The sequence below is a fragment of the Arachis hypogaea genome, chromosome 2 (assembly GCF_003086295.3).
Source record: "Arachis hypogaea cultivar Tifrunner chromosome 2, arahy.Tifrunner.gnm2.J5K5, whole genome shotgun sequence".
NCBI classification, from domain to species: Eukaryota; Viridiplantae; Streptophyta; class Magnoliopsida; order Fabales; family Fabaceae; genus Arachis; species Arachis hypogaea.
The window spans coordinates 91,628,522-91,650,314 of record NC_092037.1 but is presented as its reverse complement, the minus strand read 5'-3'; the positions used below and the strand labels follow the sequence as shown (position 1 = coordinate 91,650,314).

General features: G+C 35.9%; 1 non-coding gene across 1 annotated transcript; it reads left to right on the top strand.

The window, feature by feature from the left end:
• Positions 1 to 2,651: 2,651 nt before the first annotated feature.
• Positions 2,652 to 2,759, top strand: LOC112765941 (small nucleolar RNA R71). Its single transcript, XR_003183975.1, has one exon. It is a non-coding gene; the product is annotated as a small nucleolar RNA R71 (small nucleolar RNA).
• Positions 2,760 to 21,793: the final 19,034 nt, after the last annotated feature.

Genomic DNA, 21,793 nt, shown 5'->3' with positions numbered 1-21,793 from the left:
ATGTTGGAACTCAAATCTCCTAATGAGATGTTGAGTTGCTCCCAATAGTTGTGTGGAGGAAAATGCATCCCTTGAGGTATCTCAGGGATTTCTTGATAAGGGACTTCCTCATGCTCTTGTTGAGGTCCATGAGTGGGCTCTCTTGTTTGCTCCATCCTTTATCTAGTGATGGGGTTTTGAGATGAATCTCTCCATCTCCCACGACTCAGAGGCGGAAGCTACTGTCTTCCCTTTTCTCTTTCTAGAGGTTTCTCCGGCCTTAGGCGCCATAAATGGTTATGGAAAAATGAAAAGCAACGCTTTTGACCACACCAAACTTAGAAGTTTGCTCGTCCTCGAGCAAAAGAAGAAAGAAGAATGGAGAAGAAGAAGAAATGGAGGAGATGGAGGGGGTGAGTGGTTCGGCCAAGGGGGAGAAGAAGTGGTTGTGATGTGTGAATTTGATGGATGAGGTAGGTGGGGGTTTTTGGGGAAGGGTGTGAAGAAGAGAGAGAGTGAGTTGAGGTAGGTGGGGATCCTATGGGGTCCACAGATCCTAAGGTGTCAAGGAATTTGCATCCCTGCACCCTTCTGGCATGTAAACGCACCTTTGAGTGCCAATCCTGGCGTTAAATGCCAGGTTACTGCCCATTTCTGGCTTTTAACGCCAGCTTTTCTTCCCTTTCTGGCGTTTAACGCCAGCTTGGTGCCCTTTTCTGGTGTTAAACGCCAGTCTGGTGCCCTTTTCTGGCGTTAAACGCCCAGAACGGTTCCAGCCTGTGAGTTTAACGCCCATTTTGCTACCCTTACTGGCGTTTAAACACCAGTAAGCTTGTTCTCCAGGGTGTGCTGTTTTTAATGCTGTTTTCGATTTTGCTTTAATTCTGCAGTTGTTTTTGTGACTCCACATGATCATCAACCTAAAGAAAACATAAAATAACATAGATAAATAAAATTGGGTTACCTCCCAATAAGCGCTTCTTTAATGTCAATAGCTTGATAGTGAGCTCTCATCGAGCTTCACAGATAATCAGAGCATGGTTGGGGCCTCCCAACACCAAACTTAGAGTTTGAATGTGGGGGCTTTGTTTGACTCTGTATTGAGAGAAACTTTTCAAGCATCCTCTCCATGGTTACAGAGGGAGATCCTTGAGCCTTAAACACAAGGTAGTCCTCGTTCAATTGAAAGACTAATTCTCCTCTATCCACATCAATCACAGCTCTGGCTGTGGCTAGGAAGGGTCTTCCAAGGATGATGGATTCATCCTCATCCTTCCCAATGTCTAGGATTATGAAGTCAGCAGGGATGTAAAGGCCTTCAACCTTCACTAAGACATCCTCTACCAGTCCATAAGCCTGTTTCATGGATTTGTCTACCATCTCTAGTGAGATTCTTGTAGCTTGTACCTCAAAGATTCCCAGTTTCTCCATTACAGAGATTGGCATAAGGTTTATGTCTGACTCCAGGTCACACAGAGCCTTCTCAAAGGTCATGGTGCCTATGGTATAGGGTATTAAGAATTTTCCGGGATCCGGTTTCTTCTGAGGTAATTTCTGCCTATTCAAGTTATTTAGTTCATTGGTGAGCAAGGGGGTTCATCCTCCCAAGTCTCATTACCAAATAACTTGGCATTCAACTTCATGATTGCTCCAAGGTACTTAGCAACTTGCTCTAAGGTACTTAGTAACTTGCTCTTCAGTAATATCTTCATCCTCTTCAGAGGAAGAATACTCATCAGAGCTCATGAATGGCAGAAGGAAGTTTAATGGAATCTCTATGGTCTCTGTATGAGCCTCAGATTCCTTTGGCTCTTCAAAGGGAAACTCCCTTTTGTTCAGAGGACGTCCCATGAGGTTTTTCTCACTGGGGCTCACGTCCTCCTCACTCTCTCCAGGTTCGGCCATGTTGGTCATGGTTATGGCCTTGCACTCTCTCTTGGGATTTTCTTCTATATTGCTTGGGAGAGTGCTAGGAGGAGTTTCAGTAACCTTTTTACTCAGTTGACCCACTTGTGCCTCCAAATTTCTGATAGAGGATCGTGCCTCATTCATGAAACTGAGAGTGGTCTTAGATAGATCAGAGACTATAGTTGCTAAGCTAGAGAGGCTCTGCTCAGAGTTCTCTGTCTGTTGCTGAGAAGATGATAGAAAAGGCTTGCTATTGCTAAACCTATTTCTTCTACCATTGTTACTATTGAAGCCTTGTTGAAGCTTCTGTTGATCCTTCCATGAGAGATTTGGATGATTTCTCCGTGAAGGTTATAGGTGTTTCCATAGGGTTCTCCCATGTAATTCACCTCTTCCATTGCTGGGTTCTCAGGATCATAAGCTTCTTCTTCAGAAGATGCTTCTTTCTTAGTGTCGGATGCAGCTTGCAATCTAGTCAGACTCTGAGAAATCATATTGACTTGCTGAGTCAATATTTTGTTCTGAGCCAATATGGCATTCAGAGCATCAATTTCAAGAACTCCCTTCTTCTGAGGCATCCCATTATTCACAGGATTCCTCTCAGAGGTGTACATGAACTGGTTATTTGCAATCATTTCAATGAGTTCCTGAGCTTCTGCAAGCGTCTTCTTCAGATGAAGAGATCTTCCAGCAGAGCTGTCCAATGACATCTTGGACAGTTCAGACAGACCATCATAAAATATGCATAAGATGCTCCATTCTGAAAGCATGTCAGAAGGACACCTTCTGATCAATTGCTTGTATCTTTCCCAAGCTTCATAAAGGGATTCACCTTCCTTCTGTCTGAAGCTTTGGACTTCCACTCTAAGCTTGCTCATCTTTTGAGGTGGAAAAAATTTGGCCAGAAAAGCACTGACCAGCTTTTCCCAAGAGTTCAGGCTTTTCTTAAGTTGTGAGTCCAACCATATCCTAGCTCTGTCTCTTATAGCAAAGGGGAAAAGCATGAGCCTGTAGACCTCGGGATCAACCCCATTGGTCTTAACAGTATCACAGATTTACAAGAATTCAGGTAAGAACTGATGAGGATCTTCCAATGGAAGTCCATGAAACTTGCAATTCTGGTGCATTAGAGAAACTAGTTGAGGCTTAAGCTCAAAGTTGTTTGCTCCAATGGTAGGAATTGAGATGTTTCTCCCATAGAAGTTGGATGTTGGTGTAGTAAAATCACCAAGCACCTTCCTTGCATTGTTGTTGGGTTCGGCCATGTCTATTTCTTTTTCGAGATTCTCTGTAAAGTCCTCTTCAGCGTATTGTGCTTTAGCTGCTCTTAGCTTTTTCTTCAGAGTCCTTCAGGTTCAGGGTCAACTTCAACAAGAATGCCTTTGTCTTTGTTCCTGCTCATATGAAAGAGAAGAGAACAAAGAAAGTATGGAATCCTCTATGTCACAGTATAGAGATTCCTTGAGGTGTCAGAGGAAAATAAGAATAGAGGGATAAGGTAGATAGAGGAGAATTCGAACATATAAAGAGGGAGAGAGTCCGAATTGCTAGTAGAGGAGAAGTGTTAGTGATTAAATAGAAAGAGATGAGAGGGGGAAATTTTCGAAAAATTTTTAAATAAAAAAGATAAAAATTAAAATGAATTAAAAAGAATTTTGAAAAAGTGGTTGATGGTTTTCGAAAATTAAAAGTGAGAAAGTGGTTAGGTAATTTTGAAAAAGATAAGAAATAATAAATTTGAAAAGATAAGAAGTTAGAAAGAGATTTTGAAATTAGAATTTTAAAAAGATGTGATTTGAAAAAGATATGATTTAAAAAGATATGATTGACAAACAATTTGAAAAGACTTTATTTTTTTAAAATTGATGACTTGACTAACAAGGAATTTAAAAGATATGATTCTAAAATTCAAATATTGAACCTTTCTTAACAAGAAAGTAACAAACTTTAAATTTTTTGAATCAAAACATTAATTGTTAGAAAGATTTTTGAAAACAATGAAAGAAAATTGAAAAAGATTTGATTTTGAAAAGGATATGATTGAAAAGATAACATTTGAAAAAGATTTGATTTTGAAAACAAACTTACCTCCCTTGTGCCTTCCTGGCGTTAAACGCCCAGAATGGTATCCATTCTGGCGTTTAACACCTAAGTCACTACCTTTTTGAGCGTTTAAATGCCAGCCAGGGTCCTTCCTCACTGGGCGTTTTGAACGCCCAGCTTTTTCTCTGCAATTCCTCTGCTGTATGTTCTGAATCTTCAATTCTCTGTATTATTGACTTGAAAAGATATTTTTTTGAATTTTTTTGAATTTTTTAATGATGAGAGAGAAAAACAACAAAATGACTCAAAATAGAAAAATTTAAGATCTAAACTAATAATGCATGCAAGAACACTTTGAATGTCAAGATGAACACCAAGAACACTTTGAAGATCATGATGAACATCAAGAACACATTTTTGAAAATTTTTAAGAAAAGATAGATATGCAAGAAACCAAACTTAAAAACTTTTATACTAGAGACACTAACAATTTGAAAATGCATATGAAAAACAACAAAAGACACAAAACAAGAGAATTTAAAGATCAGAACAAAGAAAATCATCAAGAACAACTTGAAGATCAATAAAGAACACAATGCATAAAATTTCGAAAAAAATGCAAGAAAAAAGAAAAAAAAGAAAAACATGCAATTGACACCAAACTTAAAATTTGACACTAGACTAAAACAAGAAACACAAAATATTTTTTTAGTTTTCTGATTTTTTAAATTTTTTGTATTTTTTTCGAAAATTATTTTAGAAAGGAAAATAAAGAAATTCAAAATTTTTAATAAGAATTCCAGGAATCATGCAATGTTAGTCTAAAGCTTCAGTCTAAAAGATTAGACATAGCTAGCCAAGCTTCAGCAAACATTACATACAACAGCCAAATTGATGGGAATCAAAAAGGCTCCTGTGATGATAAGAGTATCATCTGAAACTCTAGAATTCATTCTAAGAAATTCTGAAGAACAAAGTAAATAAAAGAAAGAAAATTACCTAATCTAAGCAACAAGATGAACCGTCAGTTGTCCAAACTCGAACAATCCCCGGCAACGGCGCCAAAAACTTGGTGCACGGAATTGTTTTTCTTCCCTCATGGGCAATGGCGCCAAAGACTTGGTCGCATTAAATTGTTATTCACAATTCCGATACAACTAACCAGCAAGTGCATTGGGTCGTCCAAGTAATACCTTACGTGAGTAAGGGTTGATCCCACGGAGATTGTCGGCTTGAAGCAAGCTATGGTCATCTTGTAAATCTCAGTCAGGCAGATTCAAATGGTTATGGGGTTTTGATAATTAAAAGATAAATAAAACATAAGATAAGATAGAGATACTTATGTAATTCATTGGTGGGAATTTCAGATAAGCGTATGGAGATGCTTTGTTCCTTCTGAACTTTTGCTTTCCTATTGCCTTCATCCAATCATTCATACTCCTTTCCATGGCAAGCTGTATGTTGGGGGGATCACCGTTGTCAATGGCTACCATCCGTCCTCTCAGTGAAAATGGTCTGGCTATGGGTTACGTAGGGCTAATCATCTGTCGGTTCTCACTTGTGTTGGAATAAGATCCAATGATCCTTTTGCACACTGTCACTGTGCCCAACACTCGTGAGTTTGAAGCTCGTCACAGTCATCCCATCCCAGATCTTACTCAAAATACCACATACAAGGTTTAGACTTTCCTGATCTCAAGAATGCTGCCAATTGATTCTAGCTTATACCACGAAGACTCTGATCTCACGGAATGGAATGCTCTGTTGTCAGGAGAGGAATTCATGCGTCGTGAACCAAGAGGCCAAGAGATATGCATTCAAGCTTGTTTTCAGGTAGAACGGAAGTGGTTGTCAGGCACGCGTACATAAGTGAGAATGGTTATGAGTGTCACTTGATCATCACATTCATTATGTTGAAGTGTGAATGGATATCTTAGGACAAGAATAATCTTGAATTGAATAGAAAAATAATAGTACTTTGCATTGATTCATGAGGAACAGCAGAGCTCCACACTTTAATCTATGGTGTGTAGAAACTCCACAGTTGAAAATACATAAATGATGAAGGTCCAAGCATGGCCGAATGGCCAGCCCCCTAGACGTGCAACATATGATCAAAAGATAGTCTCCAAAATGATCTAAAGATTGATCAAAAGATTAAAATACAATAGTAAAATGTCCTATTTATAATGAACTAGTAATCTAGGGTTTATAGAAATAAGTAAATGATGCAGAAATCCACTTCCGGGCCCACTTGGTGTGTGCTTGGGCTGAGCATTGAAGCTTTCACGTGCATAGGCTTTTCTTGGAGTTAAACACCAGCTTTGGTGCCAGTTTGGGCGTTTAACTCAAACTTTTATGCCAATTCTGGCGTTAAACGCCAGAAAAGGGTAGAAAGTTGGCCTTTAAATGCCAGTTTGTGTTATCAAAACTTGGATAAAGTATGGATTATTATATATTTCTGGAAAGCCCAAGATGTATACCTTCTAACACAATTGAGAGCACGCCAATTGAGCTTTTGTAGCTCCAGAAAATCCATTTCGAGTGCAGGGAGGTCAGAATCCAACAACATCTGCAATCCTTTTTCAGCCTCTGAATCAGATTTTTACTCAGGTCCCTCAATTTCAGCCAGAAAATACCTGAAATCATAGAAAAACACAAAAACTCATAGTAAAGTCTAGAAATATAAATTTTGCATAAAAACTAATAAAAATATAATAAAAACTAATTAAAACATACTAAAAACTACCTAAAAACAATACCAAAAGCGTATAAATTATCCGCTCATCATGATATCATTGAAGACTCTTCCATTGAATGTGAACTTGATATGGAAGTAGATTTCTCACAACCTCCTAAGTTTGACTTGAAAGATAATGAGGAGGAATTGGAAGAAGTCAACAAGCAAGAAGAAATTGAAAGAAGTTGTCAAGAGGTAGAGATAATCAAGGAAGAGCATAAGGAAGCCGACCTCGCATCGTCTAAGTGTGGGGAGGTTCCCCTCCCCAAGTCACCATCCAACACAACATTCAAGTGGGTAAAAATCTTACCCTTAAGCTTCACTTTCTCACTTAGAGCTCTTTGTAGAACTAAGGGTAAGAAGGAGTTGTGTAGTGGTTGGAAGTTGGGAATTAGGCTCATTGAGGTCAAGTTCTCATGGTATAGGAACTTTGATTGGAGGAATGCTACTTTGCATGTATCTAGAAAGATGACTTGGTGTGCTAAAGAGAATTCTAATTGCCAATCACCCGAACGGAAAAATCACGAAGAGCAACTTGAAGACGGGTGCGAAAATAAGATATGGGACCCCGGATTGCCACATGAAGACCAACTAGGGGAGCCCATATCTTGGGTGGAACTCCACACAAGCGTGGTGAAGATAGTTGGAATTTCTGTCAACCATTTGAGGAGCAAAGATCCTTGGAGATTCAAGGATGAGTACAAGCATAAGCCACCATGAAAAAGAGCCTTCCCAAAGGTCCAACTTAAGGACTTAAACTAAAAGTGCTAGGTGGGAGACACCCCACCATGGTAAACTCTTTTCATTTTCTCTTTTGTAAATAGTGTAGAATTTAGTTGATTTCATGTTTTGTTTTGTTTGTTGAGTTTAATTAGTATCTTAGCATGTTGAATAAGGTTTTATGTTGTTTCGGTAGTTGTTTGGAGGGTTAAAATGCTTGGTTTGGTGCAAGAACTTGGAAAAATTTTTTGAAAAACATAGCACCATCCACGTGTACGCGTACATGGCGCGTACGTGCACCTCAGGCATTTTTGACCATCCACGCGCACGCGTACATGGCGCGTACGCATGGATGCAAAAATTCCACCCCCAGCCAAAAACCCGAGAGTTAGGCCTGTACTATGCGAACATTGGGCCTAAGGCACAAACCAACCCACGCGTGCGCGCACCTGGCGCATACGTGTCGATAAAGCCAAATTCGCAATGCGCGCGCGTTGATCATGCCACCTGTACTCCTGGTACATTTTCCAGAGAGTTGGGCCAACCTTGGGCTGACACTATGCCCTGCGTCCAATCACATCCACGCGTACGTGCACCTGGCGCGTACGTGCCCTTCGGCCAACATGCGCATCGACGCATGAGCGTGCATGACACGTACGTGTCGGTAAAAAAAAGTGTTTTTTTCTCCTCTTCTATTTTCTTTTGCTTATCGCATTTGCATACTTCTATTCTTTCCATTTTAATTTTGTTTTTATAGCTTGTTTTCATTTTTTTTCTAAGTCTCATTTTCATAATGGTGTTGCATCTTCTTACCCGATTGTTGAGACTCTATTACTTTATCTTGGTGCTTCAAGACTTGTTTAACATTAATTGTAATATTTGTTCTATACACAAGATCAGTGCTTTAATCCTTCCTAACTCATTATCCTTTGTTTTTATGCCTCATTATCATTGAGATAGGATGGGACCAAATGCTCTCATGCTTATCACTAATGTTGTTTGTGGCAATTCTTATTTGATCTTGATACTCAATATGCTCTTCATGCTTTGACTTTACTCTTGTGTCAAGTATTAGTTGATATGCCTTGGCTTATATTGCTTTCTCATCTACATGTTGTAGCTACCATGTAGTAGAGAACCACACTCTTACTTGGCATTAGCCCCCGCCTACGTTCTATTTACTCTGATATCTTTGTTGTAGGCTTAATTTTCTTTCCTTTTCTCTTCTTTTAGCTTGGCCACCAAGAAGGGAGAAAGGAACAAGTCATCCGTACAATCTTTTGAAGGAACTCATCAATTGTAGCAACCTGTCCACCTTGCTCTTCTTTGCATGCACCGAGGACGGTGCAATCTTCAAGTGTGGGGAGGTCGTCCGACCGATCTCCATGGGTAACAATTTCCTTTTTCAACACCAATGATAACTAGTTGTTGCATTGCATGATAGGTTGCATGTTAGTTAGAATTTGTACATATTTGTACCACTTCTTTCTTATTAGGACTACTTGGTTAGGGTGATGATTTCTTTTCCAAGAAACTATTTTTACAGCACCCTACCAATTTGAAAAATAATTTTTGTTAAACTTGCTTGAAAGAATTTATTTTGGAACATGGTTTTGTGCTAAGAACACAACCTAGTGAGTTTTGAGCCTAATTGCGTGGTTACATTTTATAACCACTTATTTTCCTTCTTGTGTGCATTGTTCTTTTTCTATGATTGCAATCTTTGCTTTGTTTGAGTCTATATGTCCATTATTCATTGTATTCATGCACTTGTATGATTGAGGCCATTGTTTCATTTAGCTCACCAACCCAAATAGCCTTACCTTTTATCATCCATTATTAGCCAACTTTGAGCCTACACTTAACCCACTTGTTCTTAATTTAGCACATTACAAGCCTTAAAAGCGGAAAACAATAAATGTCCTTAATTTGGATCTTTGATTAGCTTAGGCTAGTGTGTGTGAGTATCATTCAAGTGTGGGAAACTTTGGACATTGGTTGGGAAAAAAGGTGCGTTTTTGTTTTGTTTTTTTTTTTTTGAAAATATTGAGAACTGGGTATATACTCATGTGTTAATTAAAATGTAAAACTGTATGCATTGATGTCCTTGTATATAATTACATCAAAAATAAAAAAAAGAGAAAAACAAAAGAAAAAGAAATAAGTATGGAAAAAGAAAAAGAAAAATAGAAAAAGAAAAGAAAAGAAAAAGAAAGAAATAAAAATGGGACAAAATGCCCTAAAGTAAAGTTCAATAAAAGAATCAATGCATAAGTGTGGTAAAATCAAAAAGAAAACGCATGAGTATGTGAAAAAGTGAGGAATGGGTAGTTAGATTAGAACTTAATTGTATAGGTTGTCATAGGTTAGGTGGGAAATTTAAGTTGATCAAAGATTCAAATTCTAGTCCACTTAACCATATACAATCCTACCTTGACCCTAGCCCCATTACAACCTAAAGGAAAGACCTCATGATGAATGTATACATGCAATGAATAATTGTTGATTGTTAGATGAAAAACAAATCTTGGAAAGCATGATTAGGGGAGAATTGAGTGAATCAACCCCAAACACCGAGCGAATAGAGTGCAAACACTTCCGGTGAAGGTTCGATGCTCAATTCCATAATTCCCGGCTTTCATGAGCGTTCTTCTTGCAAGTTTATTTGAGCTTTATTTTTATACTTGAATTGGTAGGATTCATGAATCGTCATATGACCTTAGCCCTACCCGTTTATACATGCTCTTGGAGGATTGATTTATTTCTAACCCAGTAGGTAGAATCATTTTGCATTTAGTTGCATTCATTTAGATAGGATGCATATAGATAGGTTGCATTGAATAAATGTTCATACCCCTTGTTTCATTCTTGGTATAGCATGAGGACATGCTATGGTTTAAGGGTGGGGAGGTTGATAAACCCCATTTTTAGGGTTTATCTTGTGTTGAATTTAGAGGGTTTTGTCAACTTTTCTCCCATGTATCCAATGAAATAATATGGTTTTGTACATTCTCCTTTAATTGTGCTTAAGAGTGAAAACATGCTTTTTTGGACTTAAAATAGCTAAATTTAATTTACCTTGATTCCATTAGATGCCTTGATATGTTTGTTAAGTGATTTCAGGTTTAGGAGGCAAAGATTTGATTGAGGTAATGAAGAAAAAGCATGTAGAAATGGAGAACTCATGAAGAAATGAAGGAATCGCAAAGCTGTCAAGCCAGACCTCTTCGCACTTAATTGATCATAACTTGAGATACAAAGGTTCAAATGATGCGGTTCCAGTTGCGTTGGAAAGCTAACATCCAGGGCTTCAAAATAATATAATATTTGTCATAGTTGCTACACGTATAGGAATGCGTACGTGCACTGTACGTGTACTCGCCGATGGTTGCACATGATTCCCTTAATGCAACTCATGGCCAGCGATTTTAGAAGCCTTGTGGGCCCAATCCAACTCATTTATGATGCTATTTAAGCCAAGAATTGAAGGGGAATCAACATACTTTTTATCATTAGTCATAGTTTAGTTTTAGAAGTGGATATAGTTAGTTTTCTAGAGAGAGAGGCTCTCTCTTCTCTCTAGAATTAGGATTAGGTTTAGATCTAGATCTATTTCTTCTTCTCTCTTAATTTTCCTTTCTCATCCTTAATTGTTCTCTTGTAGTTGTAGAATTTTTCTTCTTCTCTTGTAATTCCTTTGTATTGTTAGTTGTAGTTTATGAACCTTCTTTTGTAGATCTACATTTCTTCATCAATGCAATTGGTAAGTTCTTTGTTGTTTCATAATTGTTTTGCTTTTCTATTGTTGATCTCTTGCCATTGTAGTTAGATCTCTCTTTAATTCTCGCATTTCATGTTGTTTACTTTTGTTGCCTTCCAAGTGTTTGATGAAATGCTTGATAGGATTTTAGAGTAGAATTTTATGCTCTTGGCTATGGAATGGTAACTTAGGAATTCTTAAGTTACTAATGTCCAAGTAATTGATGATTGGGAGCCATTGACTCTAGTTCTCACTAATTGAATTAGTGGAGGATTAGGACCTATGGACTTGGATTAATATAGCGCATTTGACTTTCCCTTACTAGTTACTAGTTAGAGGATGACTTAATGGGATTGATCCTTGCCAATTCTCATATTGTGGTTAGTGATTAGGATAGAGACCCTTGACCACCAAACCTTGCCAAGACCTTTTTGTTATTTGATTTTCTTTGCACTTTACTTTTCATGTTTCTCATTCAAAACCCCAAAACATACCTCTAACCAATAACAAGAACACTTTATTGCAATTCCTAGGGAGAACGACCCGAGGTTTGAATATTTCGGTTTATAGATTTTAGGGGTTTGTACTTGTGACAAACAAATTTTTGTATGAAAGGATTATTGATTGGTTTAGAAACTATACTTCGACGAGATTTCATTTGAGAATTTCTATACCATCAATATTCCGATCATCACTCATTCGCCAGGGCAGTAGAAGGCAAGGCCTCTGAAGAATAAAAAAATTCAGCCGTATAAAGAAATAATTTTAAATATCTATACCCATGAATTCTTACACTTCTTTTTAGTTTTGTAATTAAATCAATTTAATATGATATATAAAATATTAAAGTTAAATAAATATTTCTTTTTAACTTACATCTATTTCTACTTAAGACCATATTTCTATGATTCTAACTTACACATATTTCTAAATTACATATTACATACTAAACAAAACCTAACTAGAACGTTATAAATAGTAGCAATCTAGCACAAGTAAAACACAGTGCTAAACTAATAATTATATCGTAACAACCTTCTACAAGCAAATAGAGTTCTAAATTTCTACTAGAGACCTACTGCTAAAGCTACAAACTATATTCTACTCCTTCGCGACTGCTCTAACCATGGCCACACACAAAAAAAAAATTCATATGGGATTGCACATAATTAAACAGAACAAAACTAACCTCAAAGTCAGTTGCCCCGGCATAATGCGACGTCTCGTTCAACTTATTGATGTCTCCATCGTTCCTCGCCTGGCGCGCCATCGCAGTAACAGTAAAAAATAGGGTCAGAAAGGGATAATAGAGAGGAGAAAGTGGTTGACTAGGTCAAACTGGGGCCAAGAATAACGTTGTGAACGACATATATTTATAGGCGTCGACAGGCCTTGTAAATGAGATAAGCAGCATGTACCTTGTTTACACTGTAAACGAGATATACATGTGTCAGCCTAACGTGTCTTATCTCGTTTACACTGTAAACGAGATACATGCAAAATTATCTCGTTTACACTGTTGTCTCTAACGTTTGAATCGTCCTATTTAAGTCCCTAACGTTTTAAAATTGACTCAATGTTGTCCTGCCGTTAGGAATCTGTTAACGAAATTGATGGCAGGACGAAATTGAGACAATTTTGAAACGTTAAGGACTTAAATTGGACAAACACGTTAGGGACAAAAACGATACATAAAAATAAATTTTAATTTTATCCTTCACTAATATCAATCTTTTACGGTACATAATTATTCAATTATTTTTTAATCAAATTTAAGTAAATTACACTTAATCAGATTATTTTGATTCTAAATAAATTAATTTTTTAATAATTTTACTCTTAAAGATTTTTTCTCATCATAAAATATTTGTAAAATAACTAAAATCACATTACTTTATTGTATATGTATCATTTTTCCCCACAAGTTTATGTACCATTCATTTTACAAATATTTTATGATGAGTAAAAATTTTTAAAAGTAAAATTATAAAAAATAATTTTATTTAGAATAAAATTAATGTGATTAAGTGTACTTTATTTAGATGTGATTAAAAAATAATTGAATAATTATGTACCGTAAAAAAATGATATTATTAAAGGATAAAATTAAAATTTATTTTTATGTATCGTTTTTGTCCCCAACGTGTTCGTCCTATTTAAATCGCTAACATTTTAAAATAGTCTCAATTTTGTTTCGCCGTCAATTCCGTTAACAAATTTCTAATGGCAGGACAACATTAAATCAATTTTGAAACGTTATGGACTTAAATAGGATAATTCAAACGTTAGAAACAACTTTAAGACTTACCCCAAACGTTAGGGGGACAAAAACAATACTTTACACTTTCTCAAATTATCTTAATTATCTCTACCTCCATTACCATTACCTTCGTACCCGCCTCTCTTACCATCAAACCATTCTTATCATCATCGTTATTATCTTCATTACCAAGTACTTCTCTCTATTTAATTTTTGCAAACTTCAAAACCAAAGTCCCAAACTTAAAAGAAAATTAAAAAAAAAAGACAAAAAGGGAATAAAGGCTATTTTTCCCTATTCTGTGCTGTTATTGGTTTCTTCGAGTGTTCGGGCTAAGCGACGCTTAAGAAAATCCACTTTAGGTGTTCCTCTAATCTCGTACGTAGCTTATGGTTGCTAGCCATGGTTGTTTTTGATGTGAAGTTGCAAATTTGGCAACTTGGTTTTGGTAATCCTATCGTAGAACAAGAGCAAAAGGAGGAATTAGAATGATTGTCAAAGAAAGTGAGGTTTAGAAATTTTAGGTGTGTGATTAAAATTAGAGTTGTTGTGGTGTGGATGAGAAGTGGAATTGGGTTTGGCTTTATGATACGAATGTGAAGGGAAACTAGGGAGTTGGTGTCTTTGGACCTACTAGAGATGTTGCAACTTCAGGAGGCTTCTTACAGAAATTAGATTTTAGGCATGGTTCTGAAAACCGAATCGAATCGGTTAGTCGGACCGGTTCAATCGGAAATTGACGATGCAAACGGTCCGATTCTCTTCTTATAACCGCTCGAGAGAAAATCGTTGTAAAACCGACAAATCGGCCAAAAATCGGTCGGTTGAGTTGGACTAGTAACTGGCCGGTTCAGATAAAACGACGGCATTTTTAAATTTGCTAAAAGAAAAAAAAAAGAAAGCCCGATCCAGTAACGTGACCAACCCCCCTCTTCCCCCAATCATTCATTCATTTCACCCCTGGTTGCCGAACCCTAGCCCTCTGAAGCAAATTAAAGGAACCCCGAACCCTAGCTCTTCATCGTCGCCGCCGTTCTCAGGGTCTCAGCACCGCCGCCGTCCCCAGGTCCTTAGCACTGCCGCTTCTTCCTCTTCCCCGTGTCAGGAACCCAGTAACTCGGCAGGTCCTCTTCGTCTTCGCTGGCTCCTCGAACCCAAGTTAGTGGCTCCTCGTCTTCATCTTCTCCAAACTTCTTCTTCAATTTTTTGTTCTATTTTTCTTCAATTCTTCGTGGGTCTTGGCTTGAAGTTTGGTTCTGAAGTTTGGTTCTTCATTTCTTCTTCTTCGGTCTTCGGTCTTCTTTGTATGTATAGTTCTGAACTTCTGATTGCTGTGAAAATTTGTATGTATGGATTGGTTGCTAATGCTAAAAACTTACTCTGTTGTGTCATTTTTACCAACTAGAGTCCAGAACATCTAATACAGTAACTATTACTATGTTTTAGTGTTTTGCTGTTTTCTAATTACTTTGATGGCTCTGTGTACTGTTATTTTGTTTTAGTATTTTGCTGTTCTCTAATTGTTCTGATGGCTCTTGCTGCTGCTAAAAATGAAAATCAAATCATTATTGAAATTTTTGTTTAGGGATTAAGGATTACTTGTTGTGATTTTGTAATATTTGTTGAAATTTCAGGTTTAGTGTGATTAGGGATTACTTGCTGCTGATGAAATTTCAAGTTTAGTGTGATTAGAGATTACTTGTTGCTGTTTTGTAATGTTTGTTGTTGAATGCTAAAAATGAAAATCAAATCAAATGCTGTTTTATATTTTCAAATGGTTGTCGTTAACTTTTGTGCAGAAAGATGTTGGTCATTCCAAGGTTTCAAAGTCCCTTTCTGTACTTGGGAGAAATTTTGTTATTGTAAGATTCATCTCCTTTTCTACCCATAGTGAACAGGATCAGCAAGATGCAAATGATGATATGTTCCCTCTAAGGTCTCACTAAAGTCATATATATTTTATGTACTTCCAGTTTCGTAGTCCTACTTTCTATTTTTAAATTCACAATGAAGAAATCTAATCCATTTTCCAAGCTTTATATTTCAAGCAAAAAATGGGTTGTGTTTATTATTCCACCTAGTGTTGTGGTTCCTGTCATCATTCTTTTAAGGGTTAGAAATTATGAATTATCTCAATTAGTTGCTAGTGTTTGAAAATATTGTATGTTGATAATAGACAAAATGACAGTCATTTTTATGAGTACGAGTATATTACACTGCTGGAATATTTTACTTAGTTCCTGAGTGGTTGTCTTGTTAGTAACCTTTTAGTTAGAGTGCCATTTTATTAGCTTATTGTCACTTTAAATCTTCTACAAAATAGTTTAACACGCTAAAACAAGTTTTTCATGTTAGCATTTAATATTTAAATTTTTTTTTACTATTTAACTTTTGAATTTATAGTTTGATAAGATCATATGAATTTGGTTAATAATATTTCATGTAGTATTTTAAATTTGAAAAATATTTTAAGTTTTATATTAGACTATAATTATATTTTAGGATATTTATTTATAATTTATTTATTATTTTATTCTAAAACGATTTTTTCGGTTGAATCACCGGTTGAACCGATTAGATCAATAAACCAATGACCAAAACAGTTTGATGACCGATCCGATTCTCAAAACTTTAATTTTAGGATGTGTGCGGTTCAAATATTACTTTGTTATTTAGATTCTATTTTTATCAAAATCAAATATATCTAGAATAAAGATAAGAATTGAAATGATGGTATTTTATTTTCTAGAATCAAACTTACTTAAAAATAATTTTTAAAATTTTAAACTAAATATAAAAATATAATATTTTCATCTTATAATTCCTTCAACCACACATATCTTTAGCTTAGTGTTGGTGAGGAGCTATTATTATTTCATACTTTGACAACAAAAATTAAAGCGTGAAGGTGTTTGAGTTTAATGTGTCCTGAGATGTTTTGTTTTGAAAGGGGAAGAAACATACAAGTGGGAAGAAAGGAATTAAAGCGTGAAGGGAGCAGTCGCGGAGTAGGAGATGATGCCGGTAATTTTGGAAAATTGGATAATTTTTTTAATGGAATCAACCAAAATTTAATGTTTGGTTATTTTTATTAAATGAAATTCATTTTTAATAAATATAAAATTATTTTTTGTGTGAATAATTTTGTCAGTGTTTACAATTTTTATGAGTATAAATAAATTTTTTTATTGAATAATATATATATATATATAATATTTTTATACTAATGGTATATAAAATTTAAACTTATATATTATATATTTATTTGTTTGTTTTTGCAAAATTGCCCCTTCTATTGTGATAAAAATAATAATAAAAAAAAAAACACTAACATATAGTTACAACTTGAAATAGGTCAAGTTGATACTTGTAGGGCATATATGGGATTTGTACCAAAAGGAATTAAATGTTATGTAGTATATAAGGAATTTAATTTTGGCATTCAGATTATGGAATGAAAGCACAATGGGGCCAAAAACATAATGGTCCCAACGTTTCTTGCCATCTTTGGCATCTTCACTAGTACTCAGTTTGGTGGTACAATGATATGTTTGAATTCCACATTGATATTGCAGAGTTGCCGTTCTTTTCATTTGTGGATAATGATGTTATTGGTAGTTAAAGTTTTGCAATTCACAGTCTGATGAGATTTAACATATGAACGAATCATATGTTACAGGTATGTAATGTATGATATGATTTAATTTGGTGCGGTTTTCCTTTCCTTTTAAGATTTTAATTTTGACTCGTCATTTAACTCTTAATTTTTATAGTGTAAAACTTACTACCATCAACGATTTACATTTATAAATTATAACGATCACTAAAGTTGTCGAATTCCAAAGGAAAATGTCCGAATAAGACAAATTAAAGCTATAGATTAGAATTAGCGAAGACTACTTATCTCTATAAATATTTAAAATGAGTAATTTTATGATATAATATCAAAATTTTATATTTAAAAAATTTAGAATTCAATCCTTAGTAATCCTTAGTAAACTTTATATCGAGTTAAGTATTGATTAATAATCTTATGATGACAAACATAATTAATAATTTTCTATTATACTTATCTCTTTTATGAATTTTGCAATCAAAGATTATAATCAAACAATCTATGATTCAAGCAAATTAGCACCTAATGAATTTCCTCTTCAACGCTAAACGACTACAATATTAAAAATGTTTCGGCTAGCTTCATCAAAATAAAAATTATTCCAACATTAAAAAAGAGATATTAGCTCTATATACGAAAAATTCATGAAAAGAAGAAGGCAACCATTCGAGTAAAATCTGATCATATACACACAACATTTGTTTTCTTATTATTTGAGTTTGTTCATATTTTTTTTATCTAATAAATCCTAGCTTATTTTAAAAGATACAAAAAATGAAAAAAGTAGTACACACAAAAGTCATTTAATTTTTTATTGGAAAGTTTGATTTGGAAAATGTGTTGAGTTTAGAGTATGTTTGGTTCCCTTAACTAAGTTGGATTAGCGCCTAATAAGTGAGTTAATAAGTTTCGGAAAGCTTAGTTTACAAGAGTGTGAATTTTTTGGAATTAGTGATTGTAATAATTTTTGTTGATTACAGTGAAAATTATACCATTATTGTGGTGAAAATCAGACGTAGATCACATTGTATTTCGTGACCGAATCAAAATATATTGTGATGTTATTCTTCTTCATTCTTAAATTTTGTAACTTTCATTTTCGTTCTGTTATGCTACTGCAAAATAAAGATAAAAACAAAAATAATATCTTGATTTTAGTGTACTATATAATTTATTTTATTAAGTGTTAAAAGTAGTTTCTTAATTTAACTCCTTTCTCAACTCACTTGAAAACCTTCACTCTAAAAATAAAAAATAGCATAAAACAAATAAAAAAAATTATGCAAAAATCAAATAAATCTAAAAAGATGATGCTCTTGCTTGGGGCAAATAGAGGCGGATTTTTGCCTTATTCTATAACACCCTAATATTCAAATCCTTATACTCGAGTCATAAGTCAATGATATTACGGTGGTACGACTCTCAGGTGGAATTTTAATATATAAATATAGGTAATTTCGAAAGGAGTATTAATCGAGAAGCCTGAAAAGAGTAGAAATAAAATCGCGAAGACGTATCACTCATGTTTCAACAACAAAAGATAAACCGTGAAGCCGAAAGCGATATATGGATAAGGCATAGAGGAGATTACATGATAGATAACAGATAGATATATATAACATAAGTAAATAGCCACTAGTTGCGACCCGCAAAGTTTAGGCCGGCTAGGGTACAGTATGAAAGTAGTTGACAACAGTATATCTTAATCTCTCCCGAAGGAAACATGAGAGCCTCTATAGGCAAATCCAAAAGAGTTCAATACATAATATAAACTTTTCAAAACAAAGGTGGAGAGATTCTAAGCAAAACACAAAGTAGAGAAAATAACGATCTTCGCCGTCTCTCGGACAACCCATAACTCACTTCTGAGCACCTGGACCTGTATCTGAAAAACAAGAGATATATACGGAATGAGAACCCCGGGCCCATGGGTTCCCAGTACAGTAAAAGTGCCAAATAAATACAATGTACTGCAATAAAAACTCACTAAGCATCCTAAACTTCTTCACCAATTATCCATCCTAGGTTTTCGCTAATCGATGAATAGACAACTGTCACAAAGGAGTGCTAAATCTAATTCATGTTTCACATGTTTCCCAACTCGCTGACTCTTCCATGAATCAGACTCAGAATCATAAGAAAACCATCACCAGTTGTTCTACCTCAACAATTCTATATCAATACATCATACCTTTACCTGGAGCTAGTGAAACCACATCACTGCATCTACCCAGGGAGTTCAAATTATCTCATTCAATAATCATCATCATCATGCAATCGCATCATCAATTCATCTCATCAAGAACAGCCATCAACACCCACCAACACCAACATGAGGAGCCTCTCAGTTGTACAAACACAAGCAATACAGGCAAGTAATACACAAATAAGGTACAAGTAGAACAAATAGCACATAATCAGGTAACATAGAATATGTGATGTAGAAATCCAAAACAAATTGGCAAACCCAAACAATTCAAACATATGCAAATGATGAATGTCTGCCCTATGGCTGATGATATCATATGTCAGTTACATAGCTAACCCGACATGTCCTGGTAGCTAACCATTGGACAGAAACACCCCTTACGGAGCAAGTAGGTTTGAGCTACAACCCCCTTGCTACTGCCCGCTCAACCCAGAGCCAGTGGAATAACCACTACTGCAGCTACTACCCAGGCAGGTGTTTAAAAGCTCAACCTGGAGCAAGTGGATTCACCACTACTGCCGCTACTACCCAAGCGTCACAATCTCTGATCTGGAGCAAGTGGGACGAACCACAACCCTTGCTACTGCCCAGGATCTCAAAACATACATTCGTTTAGTTTAAAAGCAATCATCATTGTTATCAAATCTCAAACATTAACCTGGAGCAAGCGGGATGAACCACCACCCTTACTACTACCCAGGTATCATAAATACACATTTATTCAAAAATCTATAATTAAACTCATTTATCATAAACATCCTTTCCCGTCTCATATCCAGAGCAAGTGGACAACGCCACTGCCTACTACCCGGGGTCACACATCACATTTCAACATTTTCCATTATTATCCATTTAACACATTCATTCATTAATCATATATGCATTTATACTCAGCCATAATCAGTAATGGCTTTGCTGTTACCCGGCAATAACTCAGCCATCCGCCTCATGGTTCAATCAAGAACCAGCCATTTATCAATAAATATGCCCTTCGGCTCATGGCATACACGGTACTTCCACCGTCATCCTCCATATCTCATATAATCATCGTTGATCATCATTGATCATAACTTTTTCCCTTGCTTCACTCGTAATTACCACATCCCCTAGCTCCTTTCTCATTACTAGGCATATCATCATTATTTAATACATAAGGGGTGAGATCGGAGGCTTAGAAGTATGAGATTTGGCTTTTAAAACTCAAAAATCAACTTTGACATGAAAACAGGGCCATGCGTACGCGTACTCCACGCGCACGCATGGATGGCCACAAAGCTCATCGACGCGTATGCGTCCTTCATGCGGACGCGTGGATTGAAAAATATTCAAACGACGCGTACGCGTCAGCCACGCATACGCGTGGGTGCACTTGCTCCCCAAACACCAAACTGGCACAACTCTGGCACAACTCTCAGGAAAATGGCTGGGCATTTGGTGCAGCGCATCGACGCGCCCGCGCACACCACGCGCACGCATGGATGGTGCTTTCCTGAAGAACGACGCGTACGCGCCAAGTGCGCCTACGCGTGGATGGTCATTCTGCTAAAAATTTTCTAGCTTAAAAGCTGCAGAATTCACAGATTCAACCCCCAATCTTCCGATGGACATAACTTTCTCATTTTAAATTGTTTTTTGCCCGTTCTTCGAATGGCATGGACATCCCGAATCCAATTTCACTTCTAAACAAGTTTGGTACAAAACAGAAATCCACAGTCCAAGTTATGTCCTGTCAAAGTATGCCCAAAAACAATATTTTCACACAAAACCACAAAATGCCATTTTCAAAACAAGTCATTTTCAACTCTTTTCAAAATCAACCAAAACATGCCAATTTCAACCCTTTTTGAAATAAATCAAAATATACCAAAATTAACGTCAAGCCTCCTCAACTCATACATTAACACCTTACCACAATTCACAAAATCGCCATATAACCATTTTTACCCATTTCAAACAAATTGCTAAATTACAACCACATTAACATGTCATACATCCTTCCTCATCCCAATTTCCAACAATATTATTTCCAATCAACCATCATTATACATAATCAATATCATACTCACTATCACGTGGATTCACCCACAAATCAACTTTAATCATTCTTCAAGCATATATCGCAACATACATATCTCTCATGCATCATCATACCATCAAGGCATCAATAATCATAATCACATATATGACCACATATATATCTTAACCAAAACCAAACATACTCATCTACATAATTTCACCCAAAATTACCAAATTCCACACTTCAACTCCCCAAACTTTATTATTCAATAACCAACCCAATCATTCATATATTCATTATCTGAAATTCATCCAATCACTTGTGTCATCATACAATGCACACGTCAACTTACATTCCTTACCTCTTTCTGGCCTCCGGCCCAAAATTCATGGCCTCCGCCCCAATTTCGCAATTTAAATGCATAAACCACAAATCAATACTCATTACCCAATACATCAAATTTTCAATACACCAAGCATACAAGGCCCCACAATTCTCAACCTAATCATTAATTCACATTACATACCAACTATGCATATTA